This window comes from Amblyomma americanum, chromosome 1 (assembly GCF_052857255.1).
Source record: "Amblyomma americanum isolate KBUSLIRL-KWMA chromosome 1, ASM5285725v1, whole genome shotgun sequence".
NCBI lineage: Eukaryota > Metazoa > Arthropoda > Arachnida > Ixodida > Ixodidae > Amblyomma > Amblyomma americanum.
The window spans coordinates 254,619,256-254,635,881 of NC_135497.1; positions in this window are offsets into that span (position 1 = coordinate 254,619,256).

A 16,626-nucleotide genomic window follows, 5' to 3' on the forward strand; every position below is an offset into this window, starting at 1 on the left:
TGTCGAACGCGCTTACAAGGTCGAGGCCGAGAATTGCTGTGGTGCCTCTCGTCGTCCCTTCAAGCACCTGGTGCTTCAGTTGTATCATTGCGTCTTGCGTGGACAATTGTGGACGGAATTCTATTATGGATGGTTGGTACGCGCCTTTCGCCTCTAAGTGGGCTTGCCAGTGGTTAAGAAGTGCGTGCTCCATGGTCTCGACAACCATGGCGAAGGTTGTCGAGGCTCGGCGCTTTTCCAGATTTCGGGATTAGTATCATTCTCGCAGTTTTCCACTGTTGCGGGAGGCTTGCGCGCTGCACATGGGCGTGTTTTTTTCCATTCCGGTTCCATCGAAACGGGGCCGCCGTGGGCGATCTTTGTTCCGGCAACCGTTTGTTTGACAGCTGAGGGCCTGCCCACTCAGCCACTTAACGGGCGAGGGAAACAATAAAAGTAATTTTTAAGAAAAACAAAGGCGCACTTATTCTACATTTAGCGGACGCCTTAACGACGACGCCGTGAGGGATGAGATGAAGAAGGGATCAAAAGATTTCGGGGGGGGGGGGGGGGGGGGGAAGAAAGGAACAACCGCTGCGTTACAGTCCTCCTGATTAATTGCGGCCACTTTAGGATGTTTAATCTCCCCTGACATCGCACAGCTCACGGCGCCTTTTATTTATGCCTCCAACAAAACGCGGCCGCCGCTGCCCAGACTCGACCGGTGCGCTTTTGCTCGGCAGCCCAATAGCTAACCTCAGAGCAACCGCGGTTGAGGAGAGAAAGAAAACAAAACGTCTTTCGAGGAAAGGAAAGGCTCAGTAATTGTCTCACTTTTCCGTGGACACCTCAACCGCGAATATAGATAGGATAGATATGGAGCTGGGATCGAAAAAACGAAATGACAACTGGTTTTTGAGTAAAGGAAATGGCGCAGTAACTGTCTCGCATATCTTGGTGGTCAATGAAACCAGTAAAGGTTAGAGGGACTATAATAATAATAATAATAATAATAATAATAATAATAATAATAATAATAATAATAATAATAATAACAATAATAATAAATGGTCTCCGAGGAAATTAAATGGCTCAGTATCTGTCTCATATATTGATGGACACTTGAACCGCGCCGTAAGGGAAGGGATAAAGGAGGGGGTGAAAGAAGAAGAAAGATAGAGGTGCCGTAGTGGAGGACACCGGAATAATTCCGGCCACCTGGGGATTTTTAACGTGCACTGACATCGCACAGCACACGGGCGCCTTAGCGTTTTGCCTCCATAAGTTATTCAGCTCCACGTTTAAGGTATGACGTGATAGTGGCCTGTGTTCCTGACCAATGACAAGCATACTCATTGGCATACAGTCGAAAGATGCCACTTTGCGTGAAAGACCTCACGAGTTACATATCAACTCCTACTTGTTCCCAAGCCGTTAAAGCGCACCTTGTGTTTCCTAGTCGGTAGCGAGTTTGGATTCCAGCCGAAGGATCGGGGGATCAAAGCCCGCCTAAGATTCCTAACGTAATAATTAGACAAAACAAAAACTTTATAAGGTTGAGTTACTTGAGACGTGCAGCAACCTTTACTGCTCGTTGCATTTCATGTTTCAATCACTTTCATTCCACGTATGATGTCACATTTCACGTGAGCGTTCTGGGATGCTTGGAATTCCCGCTGTGACGTCATGACCCTGTCGAGTAATCGCGACATTCGAGTAACAAAGCCACCTAGCCGGCTCTTCAGCGACACGAGCTCCTTAACGCTATCGCGTTAAACAGGTCTGCAATGGTAGGCTCCGGTAAATTTAAAACACCTGGCGTTCTTTCACGTGCACGCCCTGCAAGGTTAGCAGCGGAGCGGAAGAGACAAGGGGGCGGCAGGGTAAGGCAGAGCAAATTAGCGCTCTTTCAGGAAAGGAAATGGCACAGTAAATGCCTCGCTTCTCGGTGCGCATCTCAGCCGCGTCGTAAGAGAGGGGAATAATTGAAGCGAAAGAAGAGAGAAAGGAGTGCCGTGGGGGACGGCCCTGGAATAATTTCTACCACTCGCCCACTCTGATTTTTGTCGCACCTTTGAATATTTAATGATAAAATGCTGCAGCTATAGGTTCTCTTTCCTATTGGGCTAGTGGTCTATGAAAGTATAAAAACGAAAAAATATTCCACATCTGTTTGTCCTCATGATCTCTATGAAAGTTCAGGTGTGACATACAGCTTGACGAAAGAGCTCGCACGCACGTGCCTAACCGAATTTGCTGTGCAGTTCATAAAAGCTCAAACACTCAAACCGTTACATAAACAAAACGCAACATTTCACCAGCGGATTTACTGTTCAAGCTAAGCATCGTATTTTCGTCCTGTGCTCGCCGTTTGTGGTACACCAATATAGAGTACAGATCACTGTATAATATGAAGTTGTAAGTAATTGCGTAAGCCTCCACTAGACCGTTTCAAAAGTGGAACATTAACATCAGCACGTCAATGTAACAGTATATCTACTAATAAAAGAATGCATTCGCTGATGCTTTCCTGAAAAGGGGCCCTATGCTCGCCTGGCGAACATTTTCGGTCATTGTGTTCTCAAGACAATCCGTTTTGGGGCAAAAGAGCCGGCAGCCATTAAAGCACTGAAGAATAAATACATAGCCCATAAAAACTAGCGAGAGGGGCAGCGCGAAAGCATTAAGATTTATCTACACCGTGAAGAACATTTTCAGTGGTTCGACTAGAATGTAGCTGTCACGCCATTCCTTTATCCAAAGTGTTCGGACGTCTCATTGGCCGGGATACTTTTCAAGGGCCTAAAAGTGTGTAGCGCTGAACAAATGCTCGCCGTTCAATGAAATGACACCACGTGTACCGACTGAAGTTTGAAGGTTCACACCCGCATCGACAGTATCACCGGCTGTCGCGCACTTATACCCTAGTTACACGGCCGACTTAACTGTGGTTAACCGTAACCATGGTTAGGCGGAGATAACCTTGGCTATCGCTAACCTCAGTTTGGCGGTGTTACACGTGAAAACCTGTCCCATGGGCGTGTTCAGCGCTGGTCACCTGACTGCTGCTCCAGACACAATTATAAGGCCCATTTTACTCCCGTGCTATACAAAACATTTTACAAAACACAGAGATAAGAAATTCTTTTCGTGAACTAAGGTTGGTATCGTCTGTGTATCTAAACTTGTTGCCCGAGGTTGTTCGAATTCAGACAAAACATGAAGGTAGTCTTTCAACATGGGGCGCGGTCGACACCGTAGCCGATGCTAGAGCCAAGGCAATCCTCCTTCGCTGCTTGCCATCGCTTCGGCACTTTGACCTATTTCGTTTTCTTCTCGTTGTTTTCGTTTTATTCAATTTAAGACTGTTTGTCGTGACATAATAAGTGCACTTTGCTGCTTTAAGTATATTTTCAATTCTATTCCATCATTTTCTTCGTGTTTGAAGTGTATTTTACTACACGAAGTGTTGACAGTGCCGTGCGTCGGCGGGAAGTCGTGCATATATAGCGATGGCTCAGAGCAAGCCTACGCAGGGCGGCGAGGAAGAGAGCAAGTTCCTCGCTGTGTTCGCCGCTTATCAAGTGGAAATGCAGCAGCTACGTCTGCGACAGCTCGCCATTCTTGGCGAACTTGAAGACAAGCAAGCCGAGCAAGAACCAGCCGAACATACGTGCCGGCGCCTCCAAACTCTGGCTGCAAGGCTGTGCTCTCGCGAGCGGAGTGTGTGGTCGTATCCGCGCGAAGCTTCATGGTACGAAACAACGCTTCCGCACTTGCCAGAGGCTGAGTTTAGGGAGAACTTTAGAATGACAAGAGGCACATTTAAATACATTTTAAATGTGTGTGACTGCATAAGGAGGCTGGACACAAATATGCAGACAGCAATACCGCTGCATAAACGTGTGGCAATTGCCATATATCGCCTTGCGACTTCCGCGGAAGAAAGAACTGTGGCAAACGTATTTGGAGTCAGTCGCTCCTCAGTTAACATCATTGTTAAGGAGTTCTGCGATGTTGTTGTGCGACTTCTCGAACCTCGGTACGTGAGAATGCCGAGGACGCACGAACTGGCCGAACACCTTCAGCAGTTTTCTGCAGTTGCAGGCTTCCCTCAAGCTGTTGGAGCACTAGACGGCTGCCACATCGAAGTCTGTCCACCTTTCGAGCATGCAGTGGACTACCATAACTGTAAGGAGTGGTATAGTGTAATACTTTTAGCTGTTGCTGACCACAGGTACAAAATCCATTACACAAATAACGGATCTCCTGGGAGGAACCAAGACGCAGGTGTGTTTGAGGAATCGACACTGCCAAAGATTCTGAGCAGTGACTTGTTTAAGATGGAAGCCAAAATTTCACTTCTGCTGCTGGCTGATCAAGCCTTCCCACTCCAAAAAAACATCATGAAGCCATACCCGCATTTTGGCACTACTGATTCTGCTACGCAGGCATTCAACTTTCATCTTTCAAGTGCCAGGCGTGTGGTAGAAAATGCCTTCGGACGGCTCAAGGCACGTTTTCGCACACTGCTTAAGGGCCTTGAATGCGACGTTGTCAATGTGAACAAAGTCATTCGCTGCTGCTGCGTAGTCCACAGTATTTGTGAGGAAATGACCTACAGATACGACGCCAACTAGGTGGATGTAGTCCGTCTAGAGGATGGACGACGACCACGGCCTTCCTGCAGAAGCAGTCAAGAGGAGCCTTCGGGAGTGGAAGTGAGAAATGCCCTGGCAAAGCACCTTGCTTCACAGTGAAGTAACACGGTAGTTTGGGATAGTTGGTTGCTATTCATAACGGAGACAAGTTTCGCAGCATGAATAAAACGCGCACAGAAGACAAGCAACAAACAAGACAGGACTGTGCTGCAAAACTGTGATGCAAAACTGTGTTTAAGAAGGCGCAGTTTCTGGGTCACGCCAAGGACAAGCTTCAGCGTGAAATTATCGAAGCCTTTTTTATTAGGAAAGCCGGTGACAATTGCGTCAGCACGCCTTCACTGTCATTGCTGGAGAATGAAATGGCTTTTTTGCATGATTGTGATTAGGTTTCACCTCATGATAACGGAATGTATTTAAACGTCGAGCTTTTTCAAATAAAATCAGTTGGAAGTGCAGCACAGTCCTGTCTTGTTTGTTCCTTGTCTTCTGTATGCGTTTTATTCATGCTGCGAAACTTGTCTTCATGATGCTTCACAGTGAACTGTCTTGCATGTGTAGCAGCAGCATGATCGGCATGATCGAACGCTTCCATAGTTCGCTAAAAACATCCCTCAAAGCCCACCTCGACACAACCCACTGGACTGCCTCCCTACCGCTGGTTCTGCTCAGCCTCGGTGCTACGCTGAAACAAGATCTTCGTTGCACCCCGGCAGAACTTGTCTTCGGCTCACCCCTGAGTCTTCCTGGTGAATTTTTCGAATATACCGGTTCGTCTAAAAGTCCCGACCCTACCGATTACATGACACAGCTCCGCTATTTTTACCGCCATCTCAAGGCGACACATCTCCGACGCCAGTCTCGACGATCTTCACATGTTCCATCCGAACTCGCGACTTCCACGCACGTCTTTGTTCGCTGAGACGGTCCGCAAGTCGCTTCAGCGCCCCTACGACGGCCCCTTCCGTGTACTCGAAAGAACACCGAAGTTCTTCATCGTCGACATTCATGGACGCACTGACGCCATTTCAATCGACCGCTTGAAGCCAGCCTTAACAGAGGACGCCCCGCCCACTGGACCTTCATGCGAGCTTTCTCTGCCCCAACCGGCCGGCTGCCTCCTCCGCCATCTTTCCCTGCCACTCCTCAGAAAGGATAGTGATAAGCATTCTGAACTTTAAAATATTTAAGTGAGTGCCGCATCATTATTGACGTGGACGTATTAGACTGTAGTAGTTGAAAAAAATTCGGCTTAAGCATTTGACCATGCAGCACTGTCTGTAGCAGTTGGTAAAACATCACTTATTTCAGAGGGGACAAATTATTTCATTCCTGATTTTTATTTGGTGTGAAGTACGATTTCATGACGTCAAGCATTCCTCTTTGAATCTCATTTCTTTCTTTCTGCAGTTCCAAGAGCTGCTTTCGCAGCTCGGTACTTTCTCTGGCGGCCTTGGCTGCCCGGTCATCGGCTTTCTGCTGCATTGTCAGCAGCTCCAGCCAAAGCGAGCTCACAGGTCTTTTTCGGCGCCTTGTGGTGCTGTCGCTGCTTTCTCTGGGCTGGGTCATGGTGTATTCAGCTGTATCATACTCAGCATCGAGTTTAAAGGTTGCAATAACCTCTCCAGCTATATGTTCAGGAGCCTCTGGCACCTGCCAATACCAAGCAAAAGTTAAAAACTATAAATATGTATGCCACATAGCTGTAGGATATGAAACCTAGCTGCTAGGAAAGGCCCAAAATACAGATTTTGATAACTTATCAAGAAATCTCAGAGAAATGGGCAGGATAAAAAAGGTAGAAATGACGACTTCCAACTCACAAGCCATTTTATGATAAAAACTTCAGTGTGGATTCTTCCTTTTATGAAATATTTGACGTTATACTTGATTAGACTAAATTCCTATCAAGGAACACCCATGAAGTAATATAATACGGTTGCCACATGTTTTGGAAAATGCAAATACTCGCACCCTATTCCTTTAACTGCGGGAAGCTGCTGCAAAAAGCGGACACAAGGGCAGATTTAGGATTAACCGGGGTGCAGAAAGTGTTGTGCAGTCCCATTTAGCAATGCATTTCCTGTACCGCAATTTGTTCGTCTTGGAGAGTATCAGTACAGGCTGACAGCAAAGATCTCTCACAGCGCACAGTGCAGTGTGTTGAAATTGTGCTATGTGTGATGACATTCAAACACAATCAAGTCATGTGCAGCCTATTGGAAACACTTCACAGAGCTATGCATCAGCTCATCTTGTTCACCTTGTCGTTTCCCACAGGTTTTCTTTGCTTGTTGGCTCATGAACATGTTCAAATTCGTTCATGTTCTCTTTTCACTGCCTGCTTTGGAGCAAACTGCATATATATTAAGATGAGTTTATTCTGTTGTCTGTAATAAAACAGAAAGTTAATGAGACATGCCTTTTCAACGTTTTAGTCACTTGCTTTGTGTTGTGTAGTGTTTTCGAACAACATAGCTTTGATGGCTATAACGCGTAATCTTGCCGAGACAAAAAAAAAATTCTTTCTTGCAGCGTTGCTACTCATGATGGATTACAACACTTCTGAATTAAATATACATGCTTGCAGGCACTCTAAGATTGAGTTTCTCTGAACCAGTGAAACTAGATTACCTCCACACTTTATTGCACCAGGCTACTGTCATTCACCGGCAGCGCTCCAAGAAAAGAGTGAAGCAGCCAGTAAAATGGCCATTCAATGTCTTTTGATCCGGTGCTTGAGCCCGATCTCCTCAGCTTCCTAGAAACAAAGGCAGTTTTATTCCATGAAACTTTGCATCAGAAAATTTATATTCGCTTAAAGGCAAATAAACAAGAAAGAACCGGCTACCCATATGGAAGAAGTACAATTCCCGCCTGTCTTTGTATAGACTGAAAGGGTGCAGAGTCGGAGGACAAGCATGCTGGTCAGCACATTTAGCAGATAAAGTAGCACATCTCAAGTGTCAACCGTGCTAGCGCAGGTACCTGATTTCACGTCGAGATTACTTTGCTGTTGCTACGGTTAATTTGGGACGGAAAATATAAAGTGAATACCAGTTCTATACAGCCTCCGAGCAAATACTAATACCGCGCGACCGCCGACCATGACCGCCAACAGGCTGCTAAAAACGTAGCAAGCTAAGCTACCTTTAGGCAGGACCTTCTACTGCTGCGCGAACTCTCACCATTAACCCCGGTTATCATCATTATACGGCGCGTGCAAACTACCTCAGCGACGTTCGCACTGCCAGGCGGATGCATGCGATGCTATACGCTCCAAAGAGCATCAAGAACGAACCAGACCTGCATGCCGCTGGCGCACACCACTCAGGACGATATAGGAGTCAATCCAAGAGACGCTGCCGAAAAACACTGCACTTGACGCGGTTACCGTTAGTAGACATGCAAGTGGTCAGTTCAAACAAGCCGAGTTCGGGGCAGTAACAATCCGCGCACATCACATTTCAGCCAGAAAAAGAGTAATGTATTCTACAGCAAAGCAGCTGTCATGCCGGACTTAGCACCGTGCAGCACGGCGAATGTTTGTGCGTACGCGCAGCGCACCGGATACCAGCACTTAAAAACCACTAAAATAGCTTGTAAACTACACCATTATATGAAATGGCTTTCATACTTACCGGTAGTGCTTATTGAGATTTCCAGCTTCTGCCAGATCTGATTTGCTAAATACGGCCCTTCGCCTGCCGGCAGGCCTGCGTTCAGGGATTCCGCCATGGCGCTGCATCTTTTCGCATTGCGCGTATTTCACCGCAGAGCCGAGAGTTTGTCCTCCCAGATGCGTATCAGTGCTTCTTTTGTGGCAGCAGACCAGTTCACACGCTTCAGCTCACTTGATGTGGCAGCGGGCATGGTGGCAGCGATTGGTGCCAGCGATTTTGTCAGCCACTTGACTGAGGTAGCCAACCTCAGTAACCGATAACCATGGTTAGTGGCATAACTGCGGTCAGGCTCTCCGTCTAACAGCGCACAACTGTGGTTAATGTTAACTGAGGCAAACTTAATCGCGGTTAAGTCGGCCGTGTAACTAGGGTATTACACGTTCACAACGTTTAATGATCTTCCGCGCGCTCATTGGCTGCGTGTGGCCCGGGAAACGACGGGAGCGTCACGGAATCGCGACGAGTGATGTGTGTGACGGATGCGGTGCAGTGGAAACACTAGAACACCTGCTCCTTCACTGTGCCGCGTTCGCCGATGCTCGTCGCGATATGCTCGCGGCCTATAGGGCGCAGGGCATGCTACCAGACTCCATCAAGACGCTATTGTGGCCGCTGGGCAGTGCGCGCACTCGTGAGCGAACTTTGGTGAGCCTCTGTGCATTCCTATAACACAGGTAGTGGTTGTTTATTACAATAATAGTAAAAAGGAAGGAAAAGATTTTTGCTAGCCCCGGCATCTGCCATCGATACTGAAGCACGTGAGCTGGGGCAGCGGAAATAAAGGATAGCAGGCAGAATGGAGAAATGAACTGAAAGAGGTGAGGGGACAGGAAGCGAGGATATGGGGAGAAGTAATATGTACGTCTCCCCCTATCTAGAACACACGGGCTTGACGTCCCGTCCGTTCTCCGTCAGGTAGTTACACGGAGTGACCGAACGCTACGCGAATTCTACCTTGAACGATTAATAACTGGACGCACAACTCCAGTTGTAGCCAACACAGCGCTGTGGGCGTGTGTTTTAATTCCTCCAAAATGAACTACTCACGCGCACAACCTGGACACATTTCTCATTGTGTAAATAGTTTGTATATATTACTTCTCCCCTTATCCTCTCTTCCTGTCCCCTCACCTCTTTCATTTAATCTCTCTATTCTGAATGCTATCCTTTATTTCCGCTGCCCCAGCTCAGGTGCTTCAGTATTCATGGCAGATTCCGGGGCTAGAAAAACATCTTTTCCTTCCTTTTTTCTATTATTTTAATCAAAAAGTCACTACCACCACCACTTCACATTGGCCGGGAGACTGTTCAAAGGCTTAAAAGTGTACAGCGCTGAAGAAATGGCGCGCGCTTCAAAGAAATGGCACCACGTGTTCCGACTGAAGCTTGAAGGTTCATCACCGGACTTTTCTCGGAGGCTGTGCCGCAGGCAGAGAGATATACCGAAGAACTGGCACATCGAAAACGCCCGTGAGAAGAATTTGCCGTGCCTTTAGAGATGAGGGAACACTGGCAGATGCGAAGTGGGCGGACTGGGCAAGGGCGAAGAAACATGAAGACGATATAGTGATTTTTGCAGCAGCTGTCGTGTGCCATTTTCTGAATGTTAACGAAATCCGCGACTAGTTGTCGCTGAATATTTATACTTCGACAGTACGCCCGCATCTGAAACCAGCTGGGATCTCAAACTATGCCGCTACGCGAACGCCTCCCCTGACTGAGCGACAGCGCCAAAAACACCTGCACTTCGCAGAGGACCATCAGCATTGATCCACATAAGAATGGAGCAACGTAATTTCTTCTGATGTGTGCACTTTTTGCACCCGGTGGAATCAATAGCGACGGGTGTGCCGGCCCTTGAATTGCAGGTAAACATTGTCTTAACTTCTTAGCGGCATTGATAGATTTGGTGCTTTGCATGCGCCGAAAGCATTCGTGGATCGAATGTTTAAGAGGAATTATAGGAATTATCGGAATTATTCCCGCAAGCGGAACTGTCTGATAATCACCATTAACAAAATAAATACACTGCCAGCAAGAAGAAATTGGCAGTGGCTTAGCCCAACAATGTCAGGATATACGTATCGAGAGGTACGTTTCCCTGGTTGAGCTTGTTGTGGCCACTGTATGCTTAGCAATGAGAAAAATTGGGTATACACACTTTTTTAATTCATTTTTGCTTGACAGAGATGAAGACTGTCGCATGATCTGTGAGCTACCATGCAGTGGCGGCTGGACTCTCCTTCTCTGCATTCATATGAAACGTTGTTATACAGCCGCCCAATACATCTCCGCATTTTAAAGGCAATACTTTGCATGCGACGCGCGGTTCGGGTGATGGAGCGGCGTGCGGCGTGGCGGCGAGGAAGCGCGAGGCGCGCGTTGTGGGGTCTCACTTGTTACCATGGTATCGGCGCATGCGCACAACTGCTCATCCGCGTGACGTCACACTCGGCTCCGAGGGTGGAGCGGGCGCGCGGCAGCGGTGACGGCCAAGCGCACGCTGCACCTGCTGTTCCTCTCCGGTTGCCATAGTGACGGCGCATGAGCGCAACCGGCCTCTCGCAGCCACCGCGAACTGTTCGACCGGTAGCCCAGTGTAGCTCTCGCTACAAAAGCTGAATAAACAACTACTTGAAAGGTATATAACTAATGCCGTAAATTCTTATTTACCTTTCGCTAAATCAGTTTTATAAATATATTGCCTGTTCATTCTCTTCACTTTAAAATGGCAGATACAAACTTGGCTATACTCAAAGAGTTCTTTCGAGTGGAAGGTGCGCAGTCACCATGTGGGCTGCCATGAGGATGGATGCTCGGGGACATCTTGTCCGTATTTATAGGAAGTTCACAGCGTCCTGTAACAGTTCTGTGCTACAAGAAACCATGCTCCCATATGTGCGGGATGGGCCCTTACCCGACGGCTGCATCCTCCTCCAGCAGTTCAAAAGCCCCATGCACATGCACATCACATGTCGAGTGGCCACCGTTCTTCAAGATTTTGGAGTGCGCACGTGCAGTGGCCTCCGCATGCAGCGTACACAAATACCATCTAAAATCTGCGGGGGCGCATGAAGTCGTTCAGTGGTGAGCAGCCCTCACTTGGCAGCAATGACAGCGCTACGAGCAGCACACTAAGCAATTTTTTCTGCACATTGCAGTTTTGCCGCTACCCGACACTACGCAAGCATCGTTTGGACTACGAAAGCATCGTTGGATTGCGAAAAAACATCGGGCGGGCTTCCTCTTTCCAAACGCTACATCACCTAAGTGTGACTTGCAAGTGGGCCACGTGACTACCGAAGAAGACATAAAAGGCGAAGTATCCCGGCGGTACTGCACTTGGTAGCAGTGACAGCGTTACGAGCAGCACACTAAACAATTCTTTCTGCACATTGCAGGTTAGTAAATGTGTGTATTACCGTGCGTTTAAGTACGTCTGATATTGCTGTTGCTGCTGCCTGTTGCCTGGTGCTATGGCTGAAGACGTGTTCAAATGGTTGAATAATTTCAAGGGGGAAATGAACTCTGAGTGGAAAGCATTTAAAGAGTCACTCGAACAGAGCATACGGTCAGAAGAAAGAAACTTGCGTACGGAACTAGATGAAATCAAAACGAGCATGAAGTTGATCAGCAGTAGTCTCGATGAAGCCAAGTCTCGTCTTAAAACTACTCTTAGTGAAAACAATGATCTGTAAAAAGAGAATGAAATACATCGACACTAAATTATTACCCTTGAAAAAGACTTGATTGAGTGTCAGACCAGCTTATGAAATCAGAACAATATTCAAAAAATCGAGATGTTGAGATGAAAGGTATCCCGCAAACACCAAGATAGAACCTGGTCGACATGCTTCAGGAAATCGGTAACGCTATCGGCGAAAGCATATCGTCCACTGACGTGGACGTTTGTCACAGGGTGCCAACCAACCAAGCCAACTTAACTAACATAACAGTGCAATTCCAGCGCCGCGAAAAACGGGACCAAGTTCTCGAAAAGGCTCGCGAGAAGCGGATAAACGATTCAGTGCTTGGCATGACAAATGAGTCGCCTATTTCCCTGAACGAGCACCTCTGACCTCAATTGAGGTGGCTTCTGGGAAAGGCTATCGCAAAGAAAACGCTAGCACGATTGGAAGTTCGTGTGGGTAAGGAATGGTAGCATTTTTTCGCGCCAGACTTAAACTTCGCCTATCATTTCGATCATCAGAGAAAGCAACATCAGCAAGATCTGCACCGTTGATGCGGCATAGACCGAGTATTTCTTTGTCCTTGTATTCAGAGTACCGGTCGGCGTGTGACCTCTCTGGAAACTATTTTGCCTCAAGATATTATTAATGTAATCGGTCTACAAACAACTACACAACAACACAATTTTTCAGCTTGCTGCACTGAAGTGCGCGTTTAATTCGATCGAAACTAGATGACATATCCTTATTAATAGAATCGTGCAGCTTTGACTTCAGGATCATTATGCTGACTGAAACCTGCTACACAAATGACGCAGAACACCTTCTATTCCCCGCAGCGATCATTTCTGTCTAACCGTCAGATAAGCAGAGGTGGCGTGCCTCAATTCAAACACTTATACCAGGCTGTGTAGTAGTTTCCGATTGCTGTATTATAACAGAAAATTACGAAGGGCTATGCCCCAAAGAACGCAACAACTTATTTTCAGTTGTTTATCGTCCTCCATGTGGAAGTCTTTAAGCTTTTTTTGACTTCACTGATGGTTTTCTTTCATTTGCAAATTATCCTGGACACAACTTCACAATTGGTGGAGATTTTAACATAGACCTTTTGAAAGACTCAACGCCTTCCCCAACCTTCTCATCTACACTTGAGTCTAATGGTTTATTTAGTACTGTCACCTCACTCACGCATATTTCCGCGTTAACATAATCATTACTCCACATATTTATCACAAATGTGTCTACCGAAGATACAGTAGCCGGTACGATTAGCTCTGATACCAGCGATCATTTTCCGATATTTTTATCTGTGCAACAACATCTTGAGCCCCGGCCTAGTGAAAACGAAAATTATACGTATCGACTAATAACGCCAAGTACGCTAAAAACTTTCAGAAAAGAAATAGCACAAACAAATTGGAGGGGCATTTTGGCCGTCGGTGACGCTAATACGCCATACAAAAATTTTCTAGCTAGGTTGTAAATAATATGTTGTCAGTCCTTCCCTATTCAAACGCATCGAAGGTATAAGAAATCACGCAAAACGTGGATCTCAAGGCACCTTATTAAGCAAATTAAGATAAAAAGTAAACTGTATTAGTCCTTCCTGAACCCGTGCCCCAAGGAAAAAGATGGGCTTGAAAACACTTCGAAATAAAATAAAAATGAAGAAACAGAAAGCTAAGAGTGAGTACTATCATCGCATTTTCAATAAGGATAGCATAAAAAGAAGTGACGTCTTATAGCAGAATTCAAACAAAATGCTGAATACAAAATCTTGTTTCAGACATATGTGCAGTCTGACTATCGAATGCGATGGAAGCAATAAATGGGGTAAAACTGGCATATAGATTCAATGACTTTTTTGTTGAATTAGGGGGCAGAAACAGTGGCTCAGATACTGTTTCAAGCATTCCAGTTGTTCAACAATCAATATTCTTCGCATCCACTTCAATTCATGAAGTCTGTACATTTTTTAATATCTTCAAAAACAGCCATTGCCAAGACGCGGATGGCATAGAAATTGGGCCAGTGAAATATGCAATAGATTTAAATTAGCATTTGTTAACACATATTTTCAATGCTACCCTTTCCACTGGCGTTTTTCCGGAACAGATGCAGATAGCAAAGGTCGTCCTCATTCATAAAACCGGCTATTAAAGTAGCATAACAAACTATCGCCCAATATTCATATTGCACATATTTTCGAAAGGTCTGAAAAAAAATAATTAATATCTGTATAGAGAGTTTTTCACGAAAGCATGACGTCATTACTTAAGACTGTCCGTATGGATTTAGAAAAAAACGCTCTACTGAAATTGCCCTCTTGACAAAATAAGATATGATCCTAGATAATCGTGAAAGCAAACTCATGACGCTAGGTATATATATAGATTTCAGCAAGGCTTTGATTGCGTAAATCAGTAACTACTTCTCTGTAAACTCGAGTCCTGTGGTTTCCGTGGGACGCCATCAAACTTAATTACATTTTTTTAAGCAGACGCAGTCATTTTGTCCAAATACATGGAGAAACCGCGGAAGCGACCGATAAAATCTGGTGTGCCGCAAGGTAGCATCCTGGGTCCGGTACTTTTTCTTTATTATATAAATGATATTGTAGCAATCAGTAACGCCTGTAAGTTCTTTATATATGCAGACGATTGCACCAGATACGTGGAAGGAAAGGATTTGGGAAGCATTTTAAGACTAGGCACGCTCTGTGTGTTGTAGCCTTCAAGATTGGTCCGTAAAGGATAACCTAGTATTAAATGAATCCAAAACAAAATGTGTTCTTTCTCGTGCAGAATTGTCTCGAATTAAAGTAAATGGAAATATTAAATTAGGCCCCTACTCAATCACAGTAGAAAAACAAGTTAGAACATTAGGAGTAATTTTCTCAGAGGAGTAGCAAAAACTTTATTTTCATCGACCAAGGTAGCAGTTGGTTTGGGGTAGCCACATCAAGTGGCCATGAGCCCGTGGCGTTTGGTGACTTCTAGGGCTCTTGTCACAACCAGGATTTAATCAGAAAACATGTCCTGGAATGAACATATTAACGCTATGTGTGCAAATATTCGCAAATCAGTTGGCGTGCTTAACAGAACCCGGCATTCAATTCATGTCGCAATAAAAGAACTCATATACAATTCTTCTTTACATTCTCATCTCTGTTACTGTGTGTCAGTTCGGGGAAATACGACGTCCTGAAACTTGCGTAAGTTCACTATTTTACAAAAGAATGCAGTACGAGTGATACAAAGTGAACATTTTCTTGAACATACAGAAAGATCTTTTCAGATACTTAAAACAATTAAAATGCCTGAAGTATATAATAAAAACTTCTAAGATCTTATAAAAGTGCAGTCCATGGAAAACTGGACTCATTTTAACCAAATGCCAACCTCAAACAAACCCACTACGTGTACCCATATAGACACCAAACCCCATGGCAAATACGATTTTCCCGCACAAAGTACGGTCGGCAGCTTAGAAGTTGTACTCTACCTGAACTAATCAGATAGTATGATCAGTTAACTAGGTATCGATGTATTGACACTAAATGATCGACGCCTAACAGAATTATTATTGTAGTTAATATGAATCACATTTCACTAGACTAAAATAAATAAAATAACCAATTATAAGTGCAATCGTGTTTTACTGTGTCTCCTGTGTACTGCATTGCATCTGTTACGATTGTAACGATACAGGCGTTAAAGCAAGCGCGAATGATCGCGCTTTTCTGCATCTCTCCAAACAGTCCAACTTGGCAGCCTCTGGGGCTTCTTCTGCCGCTGCAAGTGTAGCTAAGCTTATAGGTACAAGACAGAAACAGGCACCAAAAAACAAACTAGGCCTAATTCTCGCAGTGTTAGCCTGGTCCGTATTTGAAACGCGCGCTCACCCGTTATCCCTCGCACTTGCTTTTGAAACGAGGAATCAGCCGATATCGCTTGCACTTGCTTGCGTAGCTGCCTCGTGATTCGCGTAAAACACGTTGGTTTCCCTGCCGCCGTTACTTATCACTCAGCGCGGCCCTGGCAGAGTGAAGCGCAAGCACTGAGCGGAAATGACGCCGAGAACCCACGAGCAGGCACCGCTTTATTTTGGCCGCACAGACGCACGCTACTCATAACTCAAATCCAGAGCCTAACGTTAGACGGCACTGACTTGCCCCGCAGAGCACAGTCGGCGCGCTCTAGACAGGGCTGCTCACCATTGTACCTGCCCAGACGAAACAAGTCCAAGCCAGCAGCCGACGCGCTGTGGAGCGCCATTCGTGAAAAGTTCGAAGTCCTCCCAGCTGGCCGCAAGCATAACATCTCTCTTTATAATTCTGGACCAAGGAGGATGTCAGACATCATTTCCGTGGGCGGTCAATCACCCTAAATTTACAGGCAACACAGAGGACGCATTCCGTCAATGCTATTCTTCTGGTGACTCTTAACACTGCATCAATTTTCTGTCATGCCCAACCTATAACTACGCCGATATCTTCACGCATTGTTTTTCTTTTCCTCATCTAATGGCTTATTTTATTTTATGTGCAAAGTGGCCTGCCTACCTCGCCTCCTCTGATGGAAACGAAATAAACCATTTATCGGCGGAATG